The following is a 12,584-nucleotide window of genomic DNA, read 5'->3' as shown; positions in this document are numbered from 1 at the left end:
TACGTTGGCTTATTTGCCTTTTTGCCATTGAGTTGTAGGAGTTCTTTACACATTTGGATAGTAGCCCCTATCGATCTCAAACAAAAATGATGAGTTATTCCACCAATGAAATAGGGTATTCAGAAGCAACAACAAAATGAATTTGGAAAATATAGTAGACTCCTGTTCTTTGTTGAGGCTACAGGGCAGAGATGCCTTCTCTACACTGGGGAAGGAAAGCAGTATCACTTCCTTTGTAAGATGCAAGGAGTCCTGTAGTTTGCTGATTGCACATGTGTTGGCACTCTCTTCTGACCTCATTTAAATAAGCTGTCAATTGTATGTAAAAAATAGAATTTGACTTTTTGTGGTAAAATTAATGTAGTATATACACAAGTTTATTTTTAATGATCATGCCTGAAACTTATATAATGTTATATAATACAATGTTACCTCAATCTAAAAAAAAAAAGATAATATGAAAAGAAAAATTAAAAAAAAAACCAATAGGGTTACTGTGTTTGAATTTTTATCAGACATATGGTTTGAAAATTTTTTCTCCCATTCTGTAGGTTACTTTTTCAATATACTGATTGTTCCTTTAGTGTGTTGAAGCTCTTTGGTTTAATGTCATCCCATTTGTTTTAGATTTTTACCTGAGCTTTTCGTATCTTAATCTATTTATATTTTAAAAATTCTTTTTCTATAAGAATACAGCCCAACCGCCAATCACTTTCCAATCCCAACATCCCTAAACAAGACTTTGGAAAACCTGGAAACAACCCAAATACCCCAAAATAGATGACTGGATCAAGAAGATGTGGTATATATACACAATGGAATACTATTCAGCAATCAAAAAAGATAAAGTAATGCCATTCACAACAACATGGATGGAGCTAGAAGGAATTATTCTCAGTGAAATATACTGGATGATTTCACTTATAGGAGGAATGTAGGGGAACCAAATAAGACATCAGGGAAAAAAATAATAATACACAACACAACAAAACAAAAACAAACAGACAATTATAAACCAGGGACATCCTGTAGGGGATGGCCAGGGAGAATAATCAGAGTGAGAGGGAGAGGAAAGAGGGAGGGAGGAGCACAGGGGACTGTGGTGGTGGTGCACGGGTGAATTGGTGGTGGAAATTCTATGGGGACGACACCTGAGAAAAGAAAGCATACATTGATTAAAAATGAACAATGGAAAAGGGGGCGGAGCAACATGGCGGCAAGGAGACGCTGCGAGTAAGATCTCCCATTAAAAAAAGTTAATAGGGAGGAAAAGCGGCAGGTCCCAGTGAGAAGTGGGACACGGAAGATAAACGGGTGACGCCAGCAAACTGCCCGAAGAAGAAAGTGGCCATAAAAGAGGACTAGAAGGGAGGGAAGCGCAGAACCCTGCTCCCCTCCCCCGCCCACAGAGGCGGCACTCTCCGACCGGCAGAGAGGAGGAAACAACAAACCAAAACGGCCCACAAGAACAAACGACGCAGCAAGCGGGACTGTGCGTGGAAAGGAACTATTGCAGCCACCACACCCCGTGAACGGGAGCTGAGGCGAACCCTGCAGGATCCGCTGCGGCGGTGAGCGAACGGCTCCGGGCGCCATTAGAGAAGAACAAAGACCCCGGGAGACCCGCACACAGCCCGGGCTGCCGGTAAGCTGGCGCGGAAACGCGGCGTGCTCAGGGAGCTTGAAAAGCAAGTGCAGACCTGGATCGCGGCTGCCCAGGTCCCCGCGCCTGCGACCTAGGCTTGCGGGGAGACACACGGAGGTCCTCACTGAGGTGAAGGTCCCTCCCTGAGTGAGCAGGAACCAGGCGCCCAGGCACTGGAGCTGTGCAAAAGGCGCCATTCCCGCGCCACTGAACTGGGCTACAGCCCGCGTCCTGGAACTGAGGGCTTTGAACTGAGACCCAGGGCACGAAAATTCGGGGCGTGGGTTCTCCACGACGGTGGGGCACAAGGCAGACACAGCACCCCAAAGCTGTTGAGGTGTACCCTACCATTCCCGCTCTGTTCTCTGTCCCACGGGGTGGGGGGAGGCGAAAAACAGCCCCCCAAGGACAATAGGAGAGATCTCTGGCGCCACCTAGCGACCAGGAAAAAAAAAAGTCACTAACACCCTATAAAACAGGACATTTCTTAAGACTGCTTGAAAAGGGCAGAAGGTTTCTGGAGGACCCAGTGGCCAGCCGGGAAGTTATTCCACGCCAGGCCCCTTCCGACCAGCAGTCTGAGCCCACAGAGGGAGCAGGCACCCACGTCCGGGGCAGACCGGGTGCGCAGAAGAGTGTGCCTGAAACCGGAGGCGCAGGGACTGCATCCCGCTTCGCCATTTGAGAACAGGGACATTTCTTCAGTAAAAACTGCCTAAAACCAGCAGAAAGCTCCCCCAGAAGACAGAGATGGCTCCTGGAAGAGCCAGAGGGGAGCGGAGAAGTTCACCCAAGATGTCAGTCAGTCCGAGCAACACAGTGTCCCAACGCATACGACAAATTAGAAAACAGACAGTAGGGAGTAGAAGAACCACACGCAACCTAAAAACTCCTCAGGAAAGAAGCACACCACAAAAAGAAAACCACTCCCCAGATTGCAACGACAGCAACTTGGAAGAACTTCTGAGCCTTCCAGAAAGAGAATTTAAAATTGCCATGATTAAAAAAGTGATAGATCAGAAGAAGGAAATTGAGTCCCTAAAGAGGGAAGTAAGAGAAATGCAGGAGATCAAAGAATTAATGGAGGAACTAAAGAACTCTGGGAAAAGCAATGAAAGCAGAATAGATGAAATGGAAGAACGAATAAGTAATCTTGAAGACACAGAAATAAAAAGAACCAAAACAGAAAAGGAAAGAGAAGTACGAAGGAAAAAGAATGAAGAAAGACTTCGGGAACTATCTGACTCCATGAGGAAAGGAAATATAAGAGTTATAGGAATTCCAGAAGGAGAGGAGAGAGATGTAGGAACAGAGAAAATATTCATGGATATAATTGAAGAGAACTTCCCAAATGAGAAGAAGGAGCTGAAAATTGATATACAAGAAGCAAGAAGAACACCAAACTTCCACGATGAAAGGAAAAACACAGCAAGACACATAATAGTAAAGCTCCCAAGAATCCAGGACAAGGAAAAAATAATGAAGCTGACAAGAGGGAAGAAACAGATAACATTCAAAGGAAAACCAATCAGGCTGACATCAGACTTCTCTGAAGAAACACTACGGGCAAGGAGAGAGTGGAGGGACATAGTCAACAGACTCCAAGAAAACAGATGCCAACCAAGAATACTCTATCCCGCAAAGCTCTCTTTCCTCCATGAAGAAAGAATATGGACCTTCCCAGACAAAGAGAAACTCCGGAATTTCATTGCGACTAAACCCCCACTCCAAAAAATACTACAAGGAATCCTAAAGCCAGAACCTCAGAGGGACGAATAACAACGAAAGAAGACCAAAAAAAAAAAAAAAATTATTAAAAGAATAAATAAATAAAATCAAAGGAAAGACAAACATAATGGCAAATACAGATGCTAACATATCAATATTAACTCTAAATGTAAATGGACTAAACTCTTCAATAAAAAGACACAGAGTTGCAGCCTGGATTAAGAAACAAAACCCAACCTTTTGCTGTCTCCAGGAAACACATTTAGCTACAAAAGATAAAAATAGGCTCAAAGTCAAAGGATGGAAAACAATCCTACAAGCAAATGGGCCAAAAAAGAAAGCAGGAACAGCTATACTTATATCAGATAAAACAGACTTCAAACTCAAAAAAATAAAAAGAGACCCCAATGGTCACTACATTATGATTAAGGGGACAATACTTCAAGAAGAAATAACACTCATTAACATATACTCACCAAACGAAAGAGCACCAAAATATATCAGACAACTGTTGTCCTCTCTGAAACAGACATCAGAGAAAACACATATGTAGTGGGAGACTTCAACACACCACTATCAACAATGGATAGATCAACAAGACAAAAAATAAGTAAAGAAACTAAAGCTCTAAATAAGGACCTAGAGCATTTGGGCTTAACAGACATCTATAGAACACTAAACCCAAAAAAAACGGAGTACACATTTTTCTCAAGCGCACACCGATCATTCTCCAGGATGGATCACATACTGGGGCACAAGACAAACATCAACAGATACACCAAGATTGAAATCATACCAACCATCTTTCTGACCACGAAGGCATCAAACTAGAAATAAATCATAAAAAGAAGGCAAGGAACTATCCTACCTCATGGAGATTAAAAGCCACACTACTGGAAGACCACTGGACTAACGAGGAGATCAAAGAAGAAATTAAAAAATTCTTTGAATTGAATGACAAGGAGGACACCAATATCCTAAATATATGGGATGCAGCAAAAGCAGTAATAAGAGGAAAATATATAGCAATAGAAGCTCACATCAAAAAACAAGAAAGAACTCAAAGAAACAACCTAATCTCGAAGCTCAAAGATCTAGAAAAAGAACAACAAAAAAACCCCAGAACCAGTAGAAGAAAAGAAATAATAAAAACCAAAGCAGAAATAAATGAAATTGAAACTAAAAAACAATCCAAAAGATCAATGAAACCAAGAGCTGGTTCTTTGAAAAAATCAATAAAATAGACAAACCCCTAGCCAGGCTCACAAAGGAAAAAAGGGAGAAAGCACAAATGCACAGAATCATAAATGAAAGAGGAGAAATCACAACGGACACAGCAGAAATCAAAAGAATAATCAGTAACTACTATGAACAGTTATATGGAAACAAGTTCAACAATCTAGAGGAGATGGACAAATTCCTACAACTCTACAATCACCCAAAGCTAGATAAAGAAGAAATAGAACACCTAAACAGACCAATTACAAGCAGCGAAATTGAAATGGTAATTAAAACCTCCCCAAAAACAAAAGCCCAGGACCTGATGGATTTACAAATGAATTCTACCAAACATTCAGAGACGAATTAGTGCCTATCCTTCACAAACTCTTCCAAAAAATTGAGAAGGAAGGGACAATACCAAACACGTTCTATGAAGCCAATATTACACTAATACCAAAACCGAATAAGGACAACACAAAAAAGGAAAACTATAGGCCAATCTCCCTAATGAACACTGATGCAAAAATCCTCAATAAATTTTAGCTATCAGAATCCAACAATGTATCCATAAGATAATTCACCACGACCAAGTTGGATTCATTCCAGGGGCACAAGGATGGTTTAACATCCGAAAATCAATCAACGTTATCCAACACATCAACAAAAAGAAATATAAAAACCATATGATAAATCAATAGATGCTGAGAAAGCTTTTGACAAAGTGCAACACCCATTCATGATAAAAGCCCTTGAAATTCTTGGGATACAAGGAACATACCTCAACATCATAAAGGCCATCTATGACAAGCCAACAGCCAGTATCATTCTCAATGGTGAAAAGCTGAAAGCAATTCCATTAAGATCTGGAACAAGACAAGGATGTCCACTCTCACCACTGCTTTTCAATATAATACTGGAAGTCCTAGCCAGAGCAATAAGACAAGAGAAAGACATCCAAGGAATCCAAATAGGAAAAGAAGAAGTCAAACTATCACTATTTGCAGATGATATGATAATATACATAGAGAACCCCAAAATCTCCACAGAAAAACTAATTCAACTCATCAATCAATTCAGTAAAGTGGCAGGATACAAAATCAACACGCAAAAGTCAGTAGCCTTCCTATACACAAACAATAAATCTGAAGAAGAAGAAATCAAAAAAACCACCCCTTTTATTATCGAAACAAAAAAAATCAAATATTTGGGAATAAATCTAACAAAAGAGGTAAAGGACCTATACAAAGAAACTATAAAACACTGTTAAAAGAAATAGAAGAAGACACAAAGAAATGGAAAGACATCCCCTGCTCATGGATTGGAAGAATAAACATTATTAAAATGGCCATCCTACCAAAAGCAATATACAGATTCAATGCTATTCCAATCAAAATCTCAATGGCATTCTTCAAAGAAATAGAACAATTATTGATGAAATTCATATGGAATCACCAAAAACCCCGAATAGCCAAAGCTCTACTGAAAAAAAAAGAAGGAAATGGAGGCATCACACTCCCAGACTTCAAACTATACTACAAAGCCATAATCATCAAAACTGCATGGTATTGGAACAAGAACAGTCATACAGACCAATAGAATCGAATAGAAAATCCAGAAATAAACCCACAGATTTATGGTCAACTAATCTTTGACAAAGGAGCAAGACTATGCATTGGAGCAAAGAAAGTTTGTTCAATAAATGGTGCTGGGAAACTGGGTCGCTACATGCAAAAGAATGAAGCTTGACCACTACCTCACACCATACACAAAAATCAACTCAAAATGGATTAAAGAACTAGACATAAGACCTGAAACCATAAAATACATAGAAGGAAATATAGGCGAAACACTACGGGATTTGCACATCAAAGACATCTTTACAGACACATCACCCAAAGCAGTGATAGTGAAGAGAAAGAAACAGCTGGGACTACATCAAATTAAAGAGCTTCTGCACAGCAAAAGAGACAATAACAAAAACAAAGAGAACCCCACCAACTGGGAGAACATTTTTGCACCCAACACTAATGATAAAGGACTGATCACAAAAATCTGCAAAGAGCTGATGAGACTCAGCAACAACAAAGAAAATAATCCAGTCAAAAAATGGGCAGAAGAGCTAAAAAGAAACTTCTCTGAAGAGGAAATGCAAATGGCCAACAGACATATGAAAAAATGTTCAACATCACTTGTAATCAGGGAAATGCAAATCAAAACTACCATGAGATACCATCTCACACCAGTGAGAATGGCACATATTAAAAAAACTAGCAACAACAAATGTTGGCGAGGATGTGGAGAAAAAGGAACTCTTGTGCACTGTTGGTGGGAGTGCCAACTGGTCCAACCACTATGGAGAGCTGTGTGGAGATTTCTGGACCTACTAAACATAGAGCTTCCATATGATCCAGCAATTCCACTCCTAGGTATTTACCCAAAGGACACAGAAACATCAATTCCAAAGAGCACCTGCACTCCTATGTTTATAGCAGCACTGTTTACAATAGCTAAGCTTTGGAAACAACCCAAATGCCCAAAATAGATGACTGGATCAAGAAGATGTGGTACATATATACCATGGAATATTACTCAGCATTCAAAAAAGATAAACACATGCAATTTGCAGCAACATGGATGGCACTGGAAGGGATCATGCTCAGCGAAATAAGCCAAAAAGAAAAAGAAAAATACCGGATGGTCTCACTCATAGCAGGAATCTAGAAAACTTAAATAAGGGACCAGGAAAATGAATATAAGAAAGTGAAAATCAAAATCAACAAAAAACTATGAACCAGAGACACTTTTTGGGGGGTGGGGGGCGGGAGGGGAAGGATTGGGGTCAGAATGGGGCGTTTGCAATTGTATGGGGAATATAAAAATAAAATTTAATATTTAAAAAAAAAAAATAAAAATAAAATAAATAATATCATCTTGAAAAAAAAAATGAACAATGATGCAAAATATGTATAAATAAATAAATTTTAAAAAATAAATATGATCGTCTATGGAAAAAGAAACACAAGACTTTGGAAATCATTTCATTCTCTGCAATTCTTTCCACACCACACAATTTGCAAATTTGGAAAATAAAACCTAGAAGAATTAATTAATTTTTTCCAACATCCCACACTCAGAGAGCTACCCCTCCAGAAGTAGAATGGGCTTATTATTCATGCCTGGGTAAGGACTCTACCTATGGGTCTGAAGCCTCATTAGCCTATGCAAAAATATCTGGATCCAAGCCCAAAACATAATTCAGCAAGTCTTAAGATCTTTTCTTTTTTTTCCTAATACCCATCCAAAGAGACAAGTTTCAAAATCCTTTCCCAGAAATATGCTGACCAACTGGAAATTAAAATGGACTGTTGCATGCATCCTAAAGAGGAAAAAAGTCTAAAAGATTTCTGGAGCCCAGCAGAAAATTAGATTAGTGAAATTTACATTCAAATGAAGGTAATAGGGCACTTTCTCAATGCGTTCATCATCTCCTCACCAATTTAAGAGCTGATACAGATACAGAGCAGATAATTAAATGTTACCTGTAGACCAACAAATGAAAGTAATTCACGCTAAAGGAGATTGTCTTTCAAAGTTATTATAGCAAATAGAAACATCACACTAGGCTTATATAACCTAATAGAGTGGCTACTATTTTTGATGAGAACTCTGCTGACTAATATTATGAACTAGAACCATCCATGTTTTGTGTAGGAGGTGAGGGGCAATACAATTACTTGTGAAATCTGTGTAGATGATTCTTACTGCATGGCTTCAAATGCTTGTGTCTTAACTTCCTATCCGGTTGACTTTGTAAATATTGCCCAGGAATCATCTAACACCAAGCAGTGCTAAGTGATAAATAAATATCAGCCATTATGGTTTTTATCCAAAGGACTGTTGGACAAATATAATTAAAAACATAATCTTTCTTCCCAATCCAGAAAATCTCTCCACAAAGAGAGAAGAGGACAAAAGCTCTTTTATATAGAAATTTCAACCAGAATGAGATATACATTACTGGCAATTTGTTAAGTGATTGCAAAGGCAGAAAGAAATCTTACCCTTTTATGTAACCAAGAAGATACAACTCAATACTGTGAGTGCTCACGTAAAGTCATCAATAGATACTAGGAAACTATGAGTTTAAGCAAAATAATGTACGACAAAGCCAGATCCTCAAACAATGTAATTTTGTTCAATGCCATCTGGGATATTTTTTCTTTCATAAATGTTATTTTTTCTTTCATAAATGTTATGACTAAATAACACTGAATGAAACCATGCTGAATTAAATTATGTTATTGAGGATATGGTATACATAAGGTTCTAGAGATAAACCATAACTAGTCCTCAAATAAGTGGATTAGACAGCACATTTATCATATAGAATTCATCCCAAATTCAGCTGCTAATTGGACTGATCATACATGTTTGCTAATTGACTTTATCCAGAGGTAGATTTTGATAGAAAACTCTTAATTAGAAATAGTCATGAAAATCCAATTAATCAAAGCCATTTTCTGCAAAAAATAAAATTATATAAAAAATTCTCCTTTGTGAATAAATACATGTATCTTACTATTGACACTATGGGTTGCTTGGAAGCAGCTCTGAACTTGGGCATCCTAGATGCCAAGGTACCAGCAATAGGATTGTCAGGAGTTGAATGAAAATGTAAGAAGGAAAAAAATACCAGAAAATTTCTCCCTTACCTTGGTAGGCAGACATCTGAGATTTTCACAACAGAAAATCCTATTTGGAACTCCTTATTGAGAAAGAAGTTGTTAACTTTTAATAAGAGAACAGCAAGGTTAGCAGGCAATCCAAAATGAGTTCATTTGCGAATAGCAGAAAATTGCAATTCAGGGTACACTGATTTAGGTAGAAAGCTAAAATGTGTCCCAGAAGGAACAAAAATGCAGTAGGATTGTGGACAGGGAAGAGCAAAATCACATGATTTGAAAGAAAAACATTCTATTGATGCTGAAAAGCTTAAACTAGTCCAGTCCTTGTCAGATATAATTGGTTCCTGACTCTGCCTTAGATAAATGTTCATACCCATCTGTCCTATAATCAGTATGTTACGTCTCCTGCTGATTTCTCAAACAATTGCTTGTGCAACAATTGCTGTGTGACCTAATCCGAAGGATTTTCTAGCCAGTCTAAGGGTTCAAGATAAGTAAGACATTCCGGTCTCATTAAAATTGTACTGTTGGGCCTCCCTGGTGTTGCAAGGGGTTAAGACACACTTATGAAGCTATCCACAGCCTCTGCAGCACAAGTTCGATCCCTGACCGGCCAGGGAGCTACCCACATGGCACAGCAGACCTCTCCTGACTCGCCCACTGTTCCCCTTAGCAATGTATTTCAGTCAGTCTGCCTGTTCTGTTCCCCACTCTGTCTCTGGTGAATCCTCTCACTCCCCCACCTCTGGCCTGTACCCCAACTCTTGTATGCATAAATAAATAAATATTTAAAAAAGACAAGATTCCATCTTCTTTAAAAAATAAAATAAAATTGTTGGCGATTGAAAATAAAATTGTTGGCGATTATTATTGATTTTTTTTTGAAAATATGTTGTGTTATTTGACCAAAAAAAAAAAAATGGGGGAAGAACAGTAAGAGAAAAGTTCCTAGAGGTAGAAACGAGGCAGAGAAAAACACCAAGCCACTAATGACAACTTCATCTGATTTATCATTATTTTTCCTGATCCCATCTTATTTATGCTTTTCCTTTCTTAAATTTTCCTGCAAGTCTTTTTTATGGAGAATTCAATTTTATGCATAATGCTTGCCAAATAAATCAGAGAAATCTGTTTCTTAAGAGTCAAGGGATAATCTGATCAACAGATGATTCTGAGCTAACCTGTGAGCCTAAAATATAGACTGAACATTGAAATATTAGGTTAAGAGATGAAGTTTTGAATATGAATAATGTTGAAGACATAGCAAAACTTTACCAACCAAATATGCATGGTCTTTACCCAGCAGTCTAAATGGGAAAATCTGCCATTGCTATAAAAGTTTTTGATTTGTTTTAATGACCTTGGAGACTAAGGTATATTCTTCTGAATAAGCTCTTGACATATTACTTTTCCATTAAGTTTCAACTAAAATCCTAACTCCTCTATGAATCCATCCTGCTTACACTGTTGAGTTAGAACTTCTCTTCCTTATCACTGGAAACAAACATATGATTAGACAGTAGCATCCATACATGGATGAGGTAAACAGAATCTAAGATGGTCCTCAAGTTTCTCATCCACTGGTATGCACACCTTGTATAATCCCACTCTTCAGGTTCAGGGGACTCATGCCTGATATAACAAGTTGGTGATTAAACTACAGTAGTAGTTTGCTAGGGCTGTCACAACACAATAGCATTGACCAGGTGACTTAAAAATAATGTAATTTTTTTACAGTTCTAGAGGCTGGAAATCTGAGATGTAGTTGTCAGCAGAGTTGGTTTTATTCTGAAACTTTGTTCCTTGCCTATAGATGGTCTTCTTCTAATTCAGTCTCCATATGGCCATCCCCTGTCTGTATATTATGTGTATCCTAGTCTCCTCTACTTGTAAGAGGAACTTAATTTTCTCTTTAAAGGACCTATCTCCAAATTATCAAATTATTAACAGTAGAGAGTAGGACTTCATCATTTAAATTTAAGGGGAGAAAGAAGGAGCTGGGGTCCAAGTGGGCAAGTCAGGGTACAGATAGATGGAGCTCAGTTGGGCAGCCAGGTAATAATTTCAAAATGCCAGGGCATTCCAGTTCAAATTCTGGTTCAACTGGTTTTATATCATTCAGCAGAGGAAAACAGTTTCTTTCCTCCTTGAAAAACTTCCAATCCTGCATCAGCTCTGGAGTGGATACCACTTCTACTGTTGTTTTGGATCTTTGGGTCATACTGAAGTGAGTAGTGAATAAAATATGGACAAGGCAATGACTAAATTCGCTATAATGCTATAATTTGCATTTAAGGTTGTTCAGCCTATGATAAATCATGTAAAAGAAGAACATCCAGAAAAAATACCAGATCTAAAATTATTAGCGGACAAGAAATTTTGGGCTGTACAGAATAAGAGTTCTGATACAGACTTTCAAAATGAAAACTTTGTTCAATTTAAACAATAGGTGGAGAGGCCTCCCTGGTGGTACAGGGGTTAAGACACAGCACTATAAAGCTATCAGCGGCCACTACAGCATGAGTTCGATCCCTAGCCAGGGAGGTGACACACATGGTGCAGCAGACCTCTCCTTTCTCACCTGCTGCTCCCTCAGTCAATCTGCCTGTTCTGCTCCCCACTCTGTCTCTGGTGAATCCTCTCACCCCACATCTCTGGCCTGTACCCCAGCTCTTGTATGCATAAATATAAATCTTTAGAAAAAAAATTTTAAAAAATAAACAATAGTTGAAGACCTGAAGAAGTGATTTTGTCTTCAAGCAGACAGAGAGGCAGGTAGAATAGGAGTAGATGAAGATATGATTGTGACCCAAAGTCAGACCAACTTCATCTACTTCACTACAAACCTAGAAATGAAGAAGCTGTGAAAAATAAAGTGTGTGGCCACACCTACAAAGAGAAAGCCATTCCAAGCCCAGATGTAAGAAAAAGCCTTGCTGCCCTAAAATTGGCTATAGTCACACAGATGTGAATGTCTGACCTCATCCTAGAGGAAGCTCTTTAGACGTCTATGGATAGTCATGAGAAAAAACACCTTCAAGCTAAGTAGGATAAATCCCCTTCTTGCCTGCAGGGAAGTCCAGAGTCCACCTCCTGTCTCAGCCATCTTTATTGGACTGCTTATCCAAGCAACTCGACATACTCTGGAGTAAAACTTGAGGGTGTTAAGCAAAACTGAAAGCATTTTCCTATGTTCCAACAAAATTCCAAGCAGATTATAACGTTGATTTTTAAGCATTCTATGACTTGAAATAAAACTGTGAGGGTCCAAAAATAAACAAATAAATAAATAAATAAATACATTT

At 38.6% G+C, this 12,584-nt stretch overlaps 1 pseudogene; it reads left to right on the top strand.

Annotated features, from left to right (window-relative positions):
* Positions 1 to 11,348: 11,348 nt before the first annotated feature.
* On the top strand, positions 11,349 to 12,328 carry LOC119234533 (E3 SUMO-protein ligase NSE2-like; annotated as a pseudogene).
* Positions 12,329 to 12,584: the final 256 nt, after the last annotated feature.

The sequence above is a fragment of the Talpa occidentalis genome, unplaced genomic scaffold (genome assembly GCF_014898055.3).
Source record: "Talpa occidentalis isolate TD23 unplaced genomic scaffold, MPIMG_talOcc4v2.1 talOcc4.8, whole genome shotgun sequence".
NCBI classification, from domain to species: domain Eukaryota; kingdom Metazoa; phylum Chordata; class Mammalia; order Eulipotyphla; family Talpidae; genus Talpa; species Talpa occidentalis.
This window is presented reverse-complemented; position numbering and strand designations above follow the sequence as displayed.